Source organism: Mastigoproctus giganteus, chromosome 4 (genome assembly GCF_048544385.1).
Source record: "Mastigoproctus giganteus isolate SK-2022 chromosome 4, ASM4854438v1, whole genome shotgun sequence".
In the NCBI taxonomy this organism is placed as follows: Eukaryota; Metazoa; Arthropoda; class Arachnida; order Uropygi; family Thelyphonidae; genus Mastigoproctus; species Mastigoproctus giganteus.
The window spans coordinates 167,290,320-167,305,080 of record NC_143578.1 but is presented as its reverse complement, the minus strand read 5'-3'; the positions used below and the strand labels follow the sequence as shown (position 1 = coordinate 167,305,080).

The 14,761-nt window shown below is 42.3% G+C and overlaps 1 protein-coding gene across 1 annotated transcript in view; it reads right to left on the bottom strand.

Moving 5' to 3' along the window:
- Window positions 1-14,761, bottom strand: part of LOC150087175 (nose resistant to fluoxetine protein 6-like) — a 472,773-nt gene that overhangs the window by 87,153 nt on the left and 370,859 nt on the right. The window lies entirely within an intron of this gene.

Genomic DNA, 14,761 nt, shown 5'->3' with positions numbered 1-14,761 from the left:
AATATGCAAAAATCCGAGAATCGTGTCATACAATTAACAATTTAATTTTAAAAAAAAAATTAAAGTGTAATAATTGCATAATGTAGTAAATAAAAACTAAACAAGAAATAAACGGTAATAAATTACTCGGTTCATAGTTTCTACCAATAGGTTCCCCGATTGCAGTTTTTTAACCATTTTATGTTATCTAGCAATACTTTCCAGAAGCTTCTGAATAAGGAAAGGAGGCAATTTATCAATAGGCTGGACAGTCAGAGCGTGAGCTATTAGGAACGATGGGCAGGGTTGTTCCATCCGGTCAGCCATCAGCTTTACAGGATTGTTACTTTCCACTTCATTAAGATACACATCCAGGTGGGCGATGATGTAAGCACTGGAGAAGGATCTACATTCATTGTGCTCCTTTAGCCCTGAGTGGAAAGCTCGTTCCACTGAGGTTTCCAGCCCGGTCAAGTGGAGGCGGCAGTTCTGCCGCCTATGATCAAGCGATCAAACGATGTGCAGTACGTTCCATGAGAAAGGGTTGCAGGGTCGTGCAACTAAGAAAAGCAACACGATTTTTCGCAGTAATTCTTGCTGTAGAGTCGCATTATAAATCATTCTAACTCAATTTCTTGGCAATTTGAGGTCACCAGTTGATGACGTTCTCCAATTTGCAGTAGCCGTGATTTGATTTAAAACAATGTTAATCTTATAGGATGTTTTATGCAACGGCGTAACTGAGCTGAGTTATGCATCACTGTACACTGCAAGTTTTTAAGAGACATAAAGATTCTGATTTTCTAACGTCAATTTAAATATATGTAGTTCTGCTGAGAAGCTGCATTATTCAGATGGTAGACAAGCTGAAAGGAGGTGAATTCCATTGTAAGAGAGTGCAAGTCATTATCTGTTGAGAATAGAGAATAGAAATATTCAAAATCTATGAATTAGTTAAGGAAGGTGATATCTACTAGATTTATTTTATTCGCTTTATTTCTACACACACACCGATAAGCAAAAATATTATGACCAGCGAATCATTATTCAAATCAAAGCAACTGCGAGTGAACTACTGCGGGTGCGCTGGTCGGGACACGGTATAAAAACACCTGATACTGAGCTCCGTTAATCAGTGTTACTCATGTTCTTCAGATGGGAAAGGCAGCGGACTTAAGCGAGTTTGACAAAGGCCAAGCGACTGGGTCAGAGAATTTCCGAAACGACACGATGGTGGGATGGTACACAGTTAGTCGTGGTTAGTACCTACCAAAAGTGGTCCGAGGAGGGGAAACCCACGAACCGCCAGCGAGATGTTGGACGACCAGGGCTCATCGATGCTCGAGATGAGCGAAGGCTCTCCCGGATGGTACGTGGCAATAGAAGGTCAACTGTGGCGCAAATCCCCGGTAATTTGAATGCTGGTGGTTGTTATTCGGTTTAACGACACAATGGCTACTAAGACCAAATTGTGTCTGTCCATCGTTAATTCCCAAAGAGCATATTGTTAGAGAGGTTAAATTATATGCTTCTATACAAGCCAATATGTTTCAGATATAATAAAAGTTTTTCAATATTTGCTTCGTTTCCTAAGAAATGAGATAAATCACGTAATATATTCAACGTGGAGAGTGACTGAAAAGTGTTTGACTGGATGATTGAATGTAAAGAACAATCAACCAGAAAATGACGGTGGAATGCTGGTGACGGGAGTAATGTGCCACAACACACAGTACATCGAACTCTGCTGAAAATGGGGCTGCGTAGTCGCAGGCCGCTCCGAGTGCCCGTGCTAAATCATGGTTCACCGGTGACAGCGCCTACAGTGGGCACAAGCCGGTGGCGGGGGCTTTGGGCGATGTTATGCTGGGATATCCTAGGTCCAGTCATCCATGTGCCAAGCACTCTGACGTCTACCACCTCATCACGATCATGAATCTCAAAATTAGGACTGGAGAAAACTGGAATACACAAGAAAACTGTACCAAATAACCTACAACCACGAACATGACCATCATTTAGCCTTGTTCACGAGGGAACTGACAACCAGGTTTTTGATTTGATATGATTTAAGAATTCTCGGCGCAAGAGCTACTGCGGCTAAAATGCGCCTGTAAGATTTTATATAACGGTTTTATTCTAATTCGTATATTGCTGCTAATAATTTCCAAAAGTAACAGAGAATGACCATAGCTTGCTTTAGAAATAGTATTTAGTTTATATTTCATTACAGTAATTTATTTTCTTGAGGAACTGAAAAACATCTGCTATATTTTTTCTATCTTCCAGTATGGTTTTGAGAGTAAGGAAGTGATGTTAGTTTAGCTCTTTTAAGGAGTTTCGGCGCTCATCTGCAAAAGCCGGACAAGTAATCAGTACATGTTCTACTGTTTGTTGTGTGTGACAGACAGGTCATGGGGGGGGGGGATCTTCCCCTCGCAAAAGATAAGAGTGACTGAAATGCGTGTGTCCTATCCTTAACCTAGCAAGTATCACTTCGTCGCGTCTATTTTTCTGAATGCTGGATTTCCATGGTTGGAGTAATCTTTTAATCTGATGCAATTTGTTAGTGGTAACTACTTGCCATTGCTGCTGCCAGTGATGTATCCCACTGTGATCAATAACGTCTTTGTAGTCTGAGAAAGGGATATATTCTGATGCAGAAATATTGTTGTTGGCTTCTTTGGCAGTTCTGTCTGCTTGCTCGTTTCCATGTATTCCGACATGACTTGGGATCCAGCAAAATCTAATGTTACGACGCTGTTCAAGGAGTTTTGATATTCTGCATTGAATCTTCTGTTGTAGTGGATGTTTGTTAGAACTGGTATTTTGTATTGCCATCATGGAACTACGGGAGTCAGTAAAAATCATGCTCTTTTGAAAACTTGAATGGTCGATATCGTTTAGTGCTAACACAATGGCTTGCAGTTCTGCAGTATAAATGCTAATCTTTTGGGAGTTTTTGGGCCAACGTGATGTCAGAAAAGTAAACTGCCGCTCCCACATGAGAATCAGTTTTGGATCTATCTGTATATAGAAAGCAATGATCTGAAAATTGTGCCTTATAAGCAGCATGCAGCTGTTGATGATTTATATGAGAAAGGGTTTGTTTGCTCCAAATGTGGAAGGAGAAGTCGCATAAAGGTTGTCTGATTATCCATGGTGGAGTAGACTGCTTCGTCAGCGGAATTATGTTATCTAGGTTAAGCTCTCTACTGAGAAGAAGGTTTTTTAATCTCACATTTGCAGGTTTATTGATTCTATGTTGTTGCTGATAATGTTGTTCCCACTCAGAAGCAAAAGGAGTTTTCTGCATAGTCTCTTATGCAGGTAAAATAATTTTATTTCAGCTGCATAAGAGAGTAATTGATTTTGTCTTCTGATTTGCAGCGGAGGTTCTTGAGCTTCGGCGTACAGGCTCTGCACAGGTGAGGTGCGGAAAGCTCCAAGGGCTAAACGTAATGTGCAGTGATGTACCGTTTGTTTGTTTGTTTCGGAATTTATTGGGCGCATCGGCAACTATGGCCATAGTGCGCCATGCATATGGTAACTATGCATGTAATTTCTTTTCAAATAGAGAAAATGGAAAGAAGGGACCAAAAAGTTTTTCTAACTAAAGGAGGTGATATACTTTAATTATCTTGAGAAAATTATAAATGCTTGAGACATTTGTTTCATTGTTTAAAATTGAGGTAAGTGTAGGATCTTTTGTTGTGGCTGAAGTGCAAAGCATCTGGCGTTCTCTTGTATATTTTGTGCATTCGACCAGAATGTGTTTCACTGTGAGCATTGTATTACAGTGATGACATTGAGGGGGTATCTCTCCTCTTAAAAGATAACCATGAGTTACATTTGTATGTCCTATTCGCAGACGAGCCAATATTACCTCCTGGTGTCGAACTGAACTGAAGCTGGAAGGCCATCGCTCAAGGTTTGGCTTGATACTTCGAAGTTTATTGTTTGGCTGATTTTCCCATAATAACTGCCATTGGCGCGTGCATTTTTCATGGATTATTGGTCGATAGTCTTGATGAGGCACCTTCCACTTGTTCTCAGATGAAAGGTGAGCTAATTTGGCAGCATTGTCCGCTAGTTCATTTCCAGGAATTGCCATATGTCCTGGGACCCAGCAGAAGTGTATGTTTTTCCCAAGTACTGATAAGGTATGCAGAGAGTTGACTATTCTTTCCACGACTGGGTGGGTCATGTTCATTGTGTTTTTTAGTGCTTGAAGGGCACTTAAGGAATCTGTGAAAATAATGCTGTTGTTAATATCGGAAGACTCGATATGATTCAGTGCAACCTGAATTGCTATTAGTTCTGCGGAAAATATACTGAACTCACGTGATAACTGATAAGCTAATGTGATGTTTGGGAAAACTGCGGCGATTCTAACGTGGACATCATTCTTTGATCCATCAGTATGTACTATGGAAAAGCTAGAAAACTGGTTCACTACTGCATGGTATAGCTGCAAGAAGTTTTCCTATGCAATGTTGTTGTTGTGGGGGTTTTATGGCGCATACGCTGCTTTGGCTATAATGCGCCTATTCTTTTATTGTAATAATATATATATATATATATAATATAAGAAATTCTTGTCACGTCAGAAAGGGCAGTAATCAGAAATGATTGGTTTGGTTTGGTTTGGTTTGGTTTTATTGGCGCATTAGCATCTAAGGCTATAATGCGCCAAGACCAGGTAATATATAAAAATTTAACATCTCAGTGACCTAATTAATTAGGCCACCGTGTCCAGATCTAATTACAATGATAAATCAATAAACGAAATAATAATAACATGAATTTTAAATACGATTAAAAACGTTTATTGCTTTCAAAAAGCTAAAAATAGCAGACACATTGTCATTGTCAGATAAAATCTGACTGAGTGTATACGGCTCAGTCAGATGGCTAAAAGCGGTAAAACGGATATTGCTAAAATCTGGACAGTCAACTAAAATGTGTCTAATTGATAAAATTGTGCCACAGGACTCACACATAGGAGGGTCATCAGCCCTCAGCAAAAACGAATGAGTCAAATGACTATGTCCTATGCGGGTCCGGGCGAGAACAACTTCCTCTTTACGATTCCTGCGCAGACTAGACTGCCACGGTTCAATTAAAGGCTTTATAAGATATAATTTATTCGCAGTCTGTCTATTCCACGAATCCTGCCATTGGGAGTGTATCTTTTCGTGTATTATTCGCCTGCAGTCTGTATAAGGGACTGACAGGCAGCGATTATTATTGGGAACTGCTGATTTGGCTGCATTGTCAGCCAAATCATTTCCCTTAATCCCAATGTGGCTGGGAATCCAGCAGAAGCGGATATCATATTCACGTTCTCGGAGGAAGTGAATCTTCTGCTGAATGCTAGACAGAACTGGATGAGAATTATATCTCACAGATATTAAAGCCTGTAACACGCTGAGAGCGTCGGTATACAAAATGAACCGTTGGTATTCGCATTTACTAATGTGATCCAAGGCTAACTCTATAGCGAGCAGCTCTGCAGTAAATATGCTGCATTCAGAGGGAATCTGCTCTGATGTAATGCTGTCTGTAAAGACAGCAGCAGATCCCACATATGATTCCGACTTCGAGCCGTCTGTGTAAACTGGCGCGAAGTCAGAATATTCAGCTCGGTGTGCTGAATAAAGCTGCAGGTAGACAGACGATGGAGTGTCCGACTTTCCCCAATTTCTAAGTGACAAGTCACATGCCGGGAAATGAGCATGCCAGGGTGGAAGGGGTTGCTTCGGTGTTTGGGCAACCTTGTCTACCTTGATATTAAATTCTTTGAGTAGCTCTTGGACACGAATACCAAAAGGTCGGTTGGCAGTCTTACGTGTGTTATACAAATTTTCCCATCGTGGCTCAAAAACGGATAGCCACGTAGGATGGTCTGGCAGGGATGTCAGTTTGAAAACGTAGTTTAGAGACAACTGCTTACGACGAAGCGATAACGGCGGTTCGTTTGCTTCGACGTATAAGCTCTGGACTGGAGATGTTCGATATGCTCCAATAGCGGTACGGAGTGCCAGATGATGGACAGGATCCAGCCACCGAAGTACACTGTCTCTGGCCGAATTGTATACCAGGGACCCGTAATCTAGTCTGGATCGCACAAGTGCACGGTAAAGCCGAAGGAGGGTACATCGGTCTGCTCCCCAAGATGTAGAGGAGAGAGAGCGGAGGATATTTAGCCCTCTTGTGCACTTGGTGCGGAGTTGACGAATGTGATCAAGAAAGGTCAACTTTTTATCAAATACGAGTCCCAGAAATTTTGTATCCGCCGCAACTGGAATAGCATTTTGTCCGAGCCTTAATTCAGGTTCAGGATGAAGATTACGCTTACGACAAAAGTGTACGCAAACGGTCTTCTCCGGCGAGAACCTGAAACCATTTTCAAGTGCCCAGGAGTTGAGGCAATCAATGGCTTTCTGCAGTTGTCTTTCAATAACCCTCATGTTGCATGACTGACAAAATATGCTAAAGTCATCAACATAGAGGGCACAGTTTACAGTTGGAGGAAGTTGTTCTGTGATGGAATTTACTTTGATGGCGAAAAGCGTGACACTTAAAACTGATCCCTGTGGTACTCCCTCCTCTTGGCTAAAGGAACGAGAGAGTGAGGATCCCACACGAACTTGGAAAGATCGATCGGCTAAAAAGTTTTCAATAAAAATGGGGAGTCGTCCCCTAAGACCAAGGCTATGCAGATCTTTTATGATGCCAAATCTCCAAGTTGTGTCATACGCTTTCTCCATGTCAAAGAACACCGACACCAAGTGTTCGCGTTTTAGGAAAGCATCCCGGATGGATGTTTCCAATCTAATAAGATGGTCCAAAGTGGACCGGTTCCTTCGGAAGCCGCACTGGATGTTGGAGAGAAGGTCATTTGTTTCTAAGTACCATATTAAACGAGAATTAACCATTCTCTCCAGGAGTTTGCACAGACAGCTAGTCAGAGCTATAGGACGATAATTGGTGGTGACTTTTGGATCCTTTCCTGGCTTAGGAAAAGCAAGGACGATTGCCTTCCGCCAGGAGTCCGGAAACTGCCCTTCAATAAAGATTCTGTTATAAAGAAGGAGCAGATAATCCATAGATTTTGGTGAAAGCCGTTTAATCATTTCATAATGGATGCCATCTGGTCCAACAGCACTTGCATTAGAAAGAGTGAGGGCTCTCTTCAGTTCCTGCATAGTGAATGCCCCGTTGTAGGGATAGAGGCCCTTGGACTTGAAATTAAGTGCCTGCTTTTCAATTTTATGTTTCAGGACCAGGAACTCTGGGGAATACGAAGATGTTGCGGAGATGTTAGAGAATGTTTCCCCAAGAGCATTGGCTATTGCAGTTGGATCTGCAATAGCGCATCCATTATAATCTAGGATTGAAGAAGGGTGGGATGTATATTTTCCCTTCATTTTCCGGATTTTATCCCAGACTACCTTAGAATTGGTAGCCTGGTTAATAGATGATGTAAAACGGATCCATGATTCCTTTTGACTCTGACGGCGAATGTAGCGTGCTTTGGCTCGTGCACGCTTGAAGGCTATTAGATTACAAGTGGTAGGATATCGACGGAATATCCCCCACGCTTTGTTTTGAGCCTTTTTTGCTGCCGTGCATTGTGAATTCCACCAAGGTTTGGGAAATGGTGGAAACCGGGCAGATGTTTTTGGAACAGCATTCGCAGCTGCTTGGACAATGATTTCTGTGATGTACGTTACTGCGTCATTGATAGGCTCCTGACTGACTGTACTGAGTTCAAAATTTGCCTGATGTTGGAAGGCATTCCAGTCAGCCTGATCAAACTTCCACCGTGGTAACCTAAAAGGAAGACATGGTCTCCCACTGTGTAACAAGGTTATCACAGGGAAGTGATCACTTCCGTATGGATTCTCCTCCACTTCCCAAGTGAGTGATGGGAGTAGAGAAGGGGAGCAGATAGAGAGATCAATGGCAGAAAAAGTACGGGTAGGCATATGGAAGAAGGTGTTTGTTCCAGTATTTAGAAGGGAAAGGGCATTGTCATTGAGCATACGCTCTATGACCCGCCCCCTTCCATTGATGTTAGCACTACCCCACAGGGTGTTATGTCCATTAAAATCCCCAAGAAGTAAGAAAGGGGGTGGCAACTGCGTTAGAAGATCATCAAGGTCTTCCTGGGAGATGTCAGTCCCAGGTGGCAAATAAATAGAGCAGACCGTTAATAAAAATCCCACTGTAAGGCGAATTGCAACAGCCTCTATGCTGGTTGTAATTAGCAAAGGCTGAACTGGGGTCTGATTACTCACAAGGATAGCCACTCCTCCATGAGCAGGACCATCCGCAATTCTATCCTTACGAAAGATTGTGATGTTATGCATGGTAGGATCATCATTTGCCTTTAGATATGTCTCCTGCAAGCAAAAGCAAACTGGCTCATGCTTTTGCAGGAGGGCCTTGATATCATCTGTATTTCGCCGGAATCCACGACAATTCCATTGTAGGAATTTAGCCATTATTTTGGCTTGGTGGGTCCATCAGGCGGCTTCCGAGGTGCTGAGGGCTTACTTTTATCAGTCTTGGCTTTATCTTTTTTGGGGAAGAATGGACGCTGTCCGGTGTCCATTTCTTCCTCCACGAAGAGTTGCAAGACTGAATCGTCCGGTACCTCCTTGTCCTCTACATCCATTGATTCTGTTAATTTTGGTTGCTCTTTTTTACCACTTGGTTTTGTTAGTGGTGGAGCACTAGGAGGTACGGATATTGGAGTAGCAGCTGATTGTGTTTTTGTGGTGGGCTTTTGTGAACTCAATAAATAGCGTGCAATCGGCGTGAATGACTCTCTTGGTGGTATAGTCATATCTGTTTGTGTACCGATAGTGCACTTCGCAGAAACCTTCTGAGCATATGAAGGCTTTCCGCTATTTATTGGTTGTATGCGTTTTCTGGCCTCTGGGTAGGAGATGTTTAGCTCCGTTTTTAACTTTTGTATCTCCTTTTCGTCCTTCCACCGCTGGCATGCTCGAGAGTATGCAGGGTGCTCTCCTTGGCAGTTAATACAGTTAGGCTTAGGAGCTATACATTCCTTGCTCTCGTGATCTTTAGCACCACATCGAGCACAGGCAGGGTTACCACGACAAGCTGTTTGTGAGTGGCCGTACTTTTGACATTTAAAACACCTCAGTGGGTTTGGAACGTAAATCCTCACTGGGCAGTTTAAGTACCCTGCCTTGATGGAACTTGGAGGCCTTGGGGTGTTGAATGTTAGGATGAGAACTCGGGTAGGGACAAGATTCCCATCCTTACGCATGGATATTCGCTTGACAGCTGTTACTCCTTGTTCTTTTAATTCAGAGCAGATCTCTTCTTCAGAAACGTGAAGAAGATCCCACTCTGATATCACACCTCTTGAAGAGTTCAAAGTTTTGTGAGGGGTTGTGATGATGGGTATTCCCCCTATAGATGTGGCTTTCAAAAACTTTTCAGCTTGATTTACATTTGATGCTTCTATTAGAATATCTCCAGAACGCAGCCGTTTTACGGATTTGGGTGAACCTGCCATCCCTTCTAATCCTTTCTGGATGAAGAAGGGTGACATTTTCCCAAGTGACTGCTCTCCGGTGGAATGGAGAATGAGGAAAAGAGGTGTCACAGATGTTGTTTTCTCCTCAGTTCTGGCTCTTTTAGCTGAATTACTTTCACTCTCATCTAACGATCGATTAGGTAGGGGCCTTGTTGGGGCCCCAGAAGAAGGATTTAAATTACTCATGAGAGTAAAGAAAAAATGTCTGATGCCTAAGTACCTCACCCACCACGGAGCCCTACGAGGGGGCGCCCACCCGTGAACTAGCAGGTACTGCGTACACGAATGGGACGCCGAGTTCGCTTAGAACACCATACCCACGTTACCAATAAGTCTTTATCCCGTCCCAGGACCAAAGGGAGGGAGACTTATTGGAACGCAGTTGACCCTAGCAGTATAGAACCACCCGCCGATTGATCCCAGTCGAGCCGGTCCGGGACCGCCCGTCTTGTCGAAGCAGGGGCCAAAGTGGTGTATTAAGGCTGGGCCCCTCAACCACCAGGATCCCCCTTTCCGCTTCCACGGGTCGCGGCGCACGGCTGCACACGCCGGATTCCAAAGATGTAACCCTGGAACCAAGGTATGGGCGTTAGATCCCAGTGATGCTAATCTGGAAACCCAGCAGCATCACTGGGAGGTCCCCTCACCACGTACAGGTGCCCACGTTGAGGGGAATCAGAAATGACTAAAAACTCCAATTTGTTTCAGAAAGTTAAAAAAAAATTCCGGAATGTTTGCATTGTCACCAATGATATTCTCTAGAGTTATTGGTTTTCGAGGGTTAACCAAAGATAGCAGGGTTGTATTTCTGTTTTGTTTATAGTATGGACATTCAATGAGAATGTGTTTCACTGTCAAGTTTAGAGAACAGTGTGGACACTGTGGTGGATCATCTCCTGTGAGTAAATGAAGATGGGTCAGGTAAGTATGACCTATTCTTGCTCTTGAAAGAATTACTTCTTCCCGTCTTGATGTCCGGACACTGGAGAGCCAGATTTTCGGAACCTCTTTAATCTGTAAGAGTTTATTATTCGTTTGGGAATGCCATAGTGCTGTCCATTCTGATAGGCATGCAGCATGAATCATTAGTGCACAGTCTGAGGCTGGAACAGGGATATTGGTTAAATCTAAGCTGGTTGGGTTTTTTGCGGCTTTATCAGCCAGTTCATTGCCTAAAATACCAGAATGTGCTGGTATCCAGCAGAAGGTGACCCTTTGGTGATGTTCTTTTATCTTTAGTAATATTTTTCTAATCTCATTTATAACAGGGTGAAATTTATCTGAGGAACTACACAAAGCCTTGATTGAGCTGAGGGAATCAGTGTAAATTACTGATTTTAAAGAGCAGTCGGAAGGGAGATTTTTTAAAGCGAGTTTAATTGCGAATAATTCAGCTGAGAAGATACTGAATTCAGGAGGAAGGGCTGCTGATACAATTGTATTCGGAAACACTGCAGCTGCTCCAACTTTTGAATTGGATTTAGAGCCATCTGTGTATATTGGTAAAAAATCAACATACTTTTGAGTGTGGACAGTATGAACTTGCGTGATATTTGATGATTGCAAAACATTCTTTCCCCACTGGCAGAGGTAAGTGTCACAGGTCGGTATAGGAGTTTGAACCCATGGTGGTTGGGTACAAGTGGCTACTTGTTGTACGGAATGGAGGGATATATTCCAAACCTGCAGTAGTTCAAGAAGGCGAGGACCAGCTGGTTTTACTATGTTAGGTTTATTTCTGTACAGATTTTCTAATGGTGGATTGAAAAGATATGGCTGAATGGGATGCGAGGCACAACTTTGTATCTTGACAGAATACTTTAGCAATAGTAGTTTCCTACGTAAATATAGTGGCGGCTCATGAGCATCAATGTAAAGGCTATGTGCGGGCGATGTTCTGAATGCGCCAAGTGCAATCCTCAGTGCACTGTGTTGTACTGGATCAAGCCAGCGTAATGCGCTCTTTCTGGCAGAATCATAAATGGGAGCTCCATAATCAAGACGGGATCTGATTAATGCCCTGTATAATCGAAGAAGGCAGGTTCGATCTGCACCCCACGTTTGTGCAGATAAAGCTCTTAGTATGTTTATCTTTTTTAAGCAGGCAGTACGTACTTTTTTAATGTGCTCTAAGAAATTTAGCTTGTTGTCCATGATTAAACCTAGAAATCTAATGTTACTAGTGACTGGGATGGAAATATTAGAGATGTGAAGTTCAGGATCCAGATGAAATTTTCGTTGTCTACAAAAATGAATAGCAACTGTTTTCTGCTGTGATAGCCTATAGCCGTTAAGGCTGGCCCATTGCTGTATTTTATTTAATGATATCTGAAGCTGTCGTTCAATAGATCTCATATTTTGGGAATGACAGGAGATGGCAAGGTCATCCGCATAAAGGTAAGTTTCTACAGTATTTGGAAGTTGTTTAGTGATAGAGTCTATTCTTAGGGCAAAAAGAGTGGCGCTCAGTACTGATCCCTGTGGAACACCTTCTTCCTGAATGTAAGTTGCAGAGAGGGCATGTTGGTATCGAACTTGAAAAGATCTAGTGTGTAGAAAATGCTTTATAAATATAGGAAGGTTGCCCCGCAGACCAAGAGAGTAAAGGTCTCTTAGTATGCCATGCCGCCAGGTGTTATCAAAAGCCTTCTCCATATCTATGGAGACCATTACTAGATGTTCATGCTTAATAAAGGCATTACGAATGGCAAATTCAGCCTTAATCATAAGGTCCAGGCATGACCTGTTTTGACGAAAGCCATACTGACTATTGCTCATTAACTGTTCTGACTCAATGATCCAGACGAGTCTACAGTGGACAATTTTTTCTAGAATTTTGCTGAGGCAGCTTGAGAGGGATATTGGTCTATAACTATGGGGATTGGTTGGATCTTTTTCAGGTTTTAGGAATGCCAAAACAGTAGAATGATGCCAAGAAGTTGGATAGATATTTTCTAGAAAAATGCGATTGTAAAAGAGCAGAAGGAGATGCAATGCTCTGTCATCAAGATGTTGTAGCATGACGTAATAGATTCCGTCTGGTCCGGGAGCACCATTGTGGGCTGTTCCGATAGCATGCAAGAGTTCGGAATATTGTAGGGGTTTGTTATACGGCAGAAGGAGAGCAGTTTGGAAGTTAACAGAGTGCTGTTCTGCAGTGTTTTTAATTCTCTGGAAAAGTGTGTGTGTGTGTTATGGAGGTTTAATGGCGCATAAGCTGCTGAGGCTATAGTGCGCCTATTCATAGGAAACTGCTAAAAATAAATTTTTGTTGTAATAACGTGATTTTTGTTACAGTGATCTTTCAGAATTTATGATATAGTCCAATTTTTTTCAGGAAAGAGAAAAATTCATTGATATTTGCTTCCTCGCCAATAATGTCATTTAGTGTCATCGGTTCTCGCATATTTCTCAGGGAAGAAAGGACGGATGTTCTGTCTTGTTGATACTGTGGGCAGTCGATTAGAATATGTTTTACTGATAACTGTGTTAAACAGTGTGGACACTGAGGAGGATCCTCTCCTGTGAGTAGATGGAGGTGAGTGAGATACGTATGTCCTATTCGTGCCCTTGCAAGTACCACTTCTTCTCTTCGCACTGTTTTGGTACTAGTGTGCCAAAGCTTTGGGTGTTGTTTCAACTGATAGAGTTTATTGTTGGCTTGGGAGTTCCATAGATCTTTCCACTGCGCGAGACATGCTGTTTGTATGATGCAATTGTAGTCAGAGGCTGGAACATGGACGGAGGTTAAATCGAAAGTTGATGGGTTTTTAGCAGTTTTGTCAGCCAGTTCGTTCCCCTTTATCCCCGAATGAGCTGGGATCCAGCAAAAGGTCACTGATTGATGACGTTCTTGTATTTGCAGTAGGAGACTTCTGATTTGATCTAACACAGGGTGAACCTTGAAGGAGGAATGTTGCATTGCTGTAATTGAGCTGAGCGAGTCCGTGTATACTATGTATTTTACAGATGGGTAGTGAATCAGATTTTCTAAGGCTAATTTGATTGCATGGAGTTCTGCTGAGAAGCTGCTATACTGAGCTGGAAGAGCAGCCGAAATGATTGAAGTAGGAAAAACTGCCGCTGCTCCTACCGCTGAATGTGATTTGGAGCCATCAGTATAGATCGGTAAAAAATCAGCATATTTTTGAATATAGCTTGCATGGAGTTGTTTCACATTGATTATTGGTAGGCGATTCTTTCCCCATTCATGAAGATAAGTATCGCAGGTTAATTTTAGAGCCGGACTCCAAGGTGGTTGAGAGTAATTCATTACTTGTTGCTTGTTGAAAATTGGAACATTCCAACTCTGTGTTATTTCAATTAGGCGTAAGCCTGCTGGTCTTATTTTAGTGGGTTTGTTTCTATAGAGATTTTGCAGTGGTGCATTAAAAAGATATGGCTCAACAGGATGCTGCCAGCAACTTTGTATTCGGGCTGCATACTTAAGAAGCAGCGTTTTTCTGCGGAGGTACAGAGGTGGCTCGTTAGCTTCAATATATAAACTATGAATAGGAGAGGTCCTGAACGCTCCAAGTGCAATCCGCAATGCACTATGCTGTATAGGATCTAGCCATCGTAGTATACTCTTACGAGCAGAATCATAGAGTGGAGCACCATAATCCAATCGGGATCTAATCAGTGATCTATATAAGAGCAATAAAGATGTACGATCTGCTCCCCAAGACAAGGCAGATAAAGCTCTTAGTATGTTTAGTTTTTTGAGGCAGGAAGTACGTACAAATTTAATGTGCTCAAGGTAATTTAGTTTCCTGTCAAGGATTAATCCTAAGAATCTGATGTTGTTAGTCACTGGAATGGTAAAGTTTGATATATGAAGTTCAGGGTCTGTATGCATTTTTCGTTGATTACAAAAATGGATGGCAACAGTCTTCTTCTGTGATAGACGATAGCCATTTAGCCTTGCCCACCTTTGGACTTTATTCAGGGATATCTGCAATTGCCGTTCAATGGATCTCATGTTCTGGGAATGGCAAGAAATAGAGAGATCATCGGCGTAAAGGTAGGTCTGAACAGCATTTGGAAGTTCTTTTGTGATGGAATCGATTCTAAGGGCGAAAAGGGTTGCACTCAGTACAGACCCTTGTGGCACTCCTTCTTCCTGTGAAAATGTCGCAGAAAGTGAGTTCTGATATCGAACTTGGAATGAACGATTCTGAAGAAAGTTCCTAATGAATATGG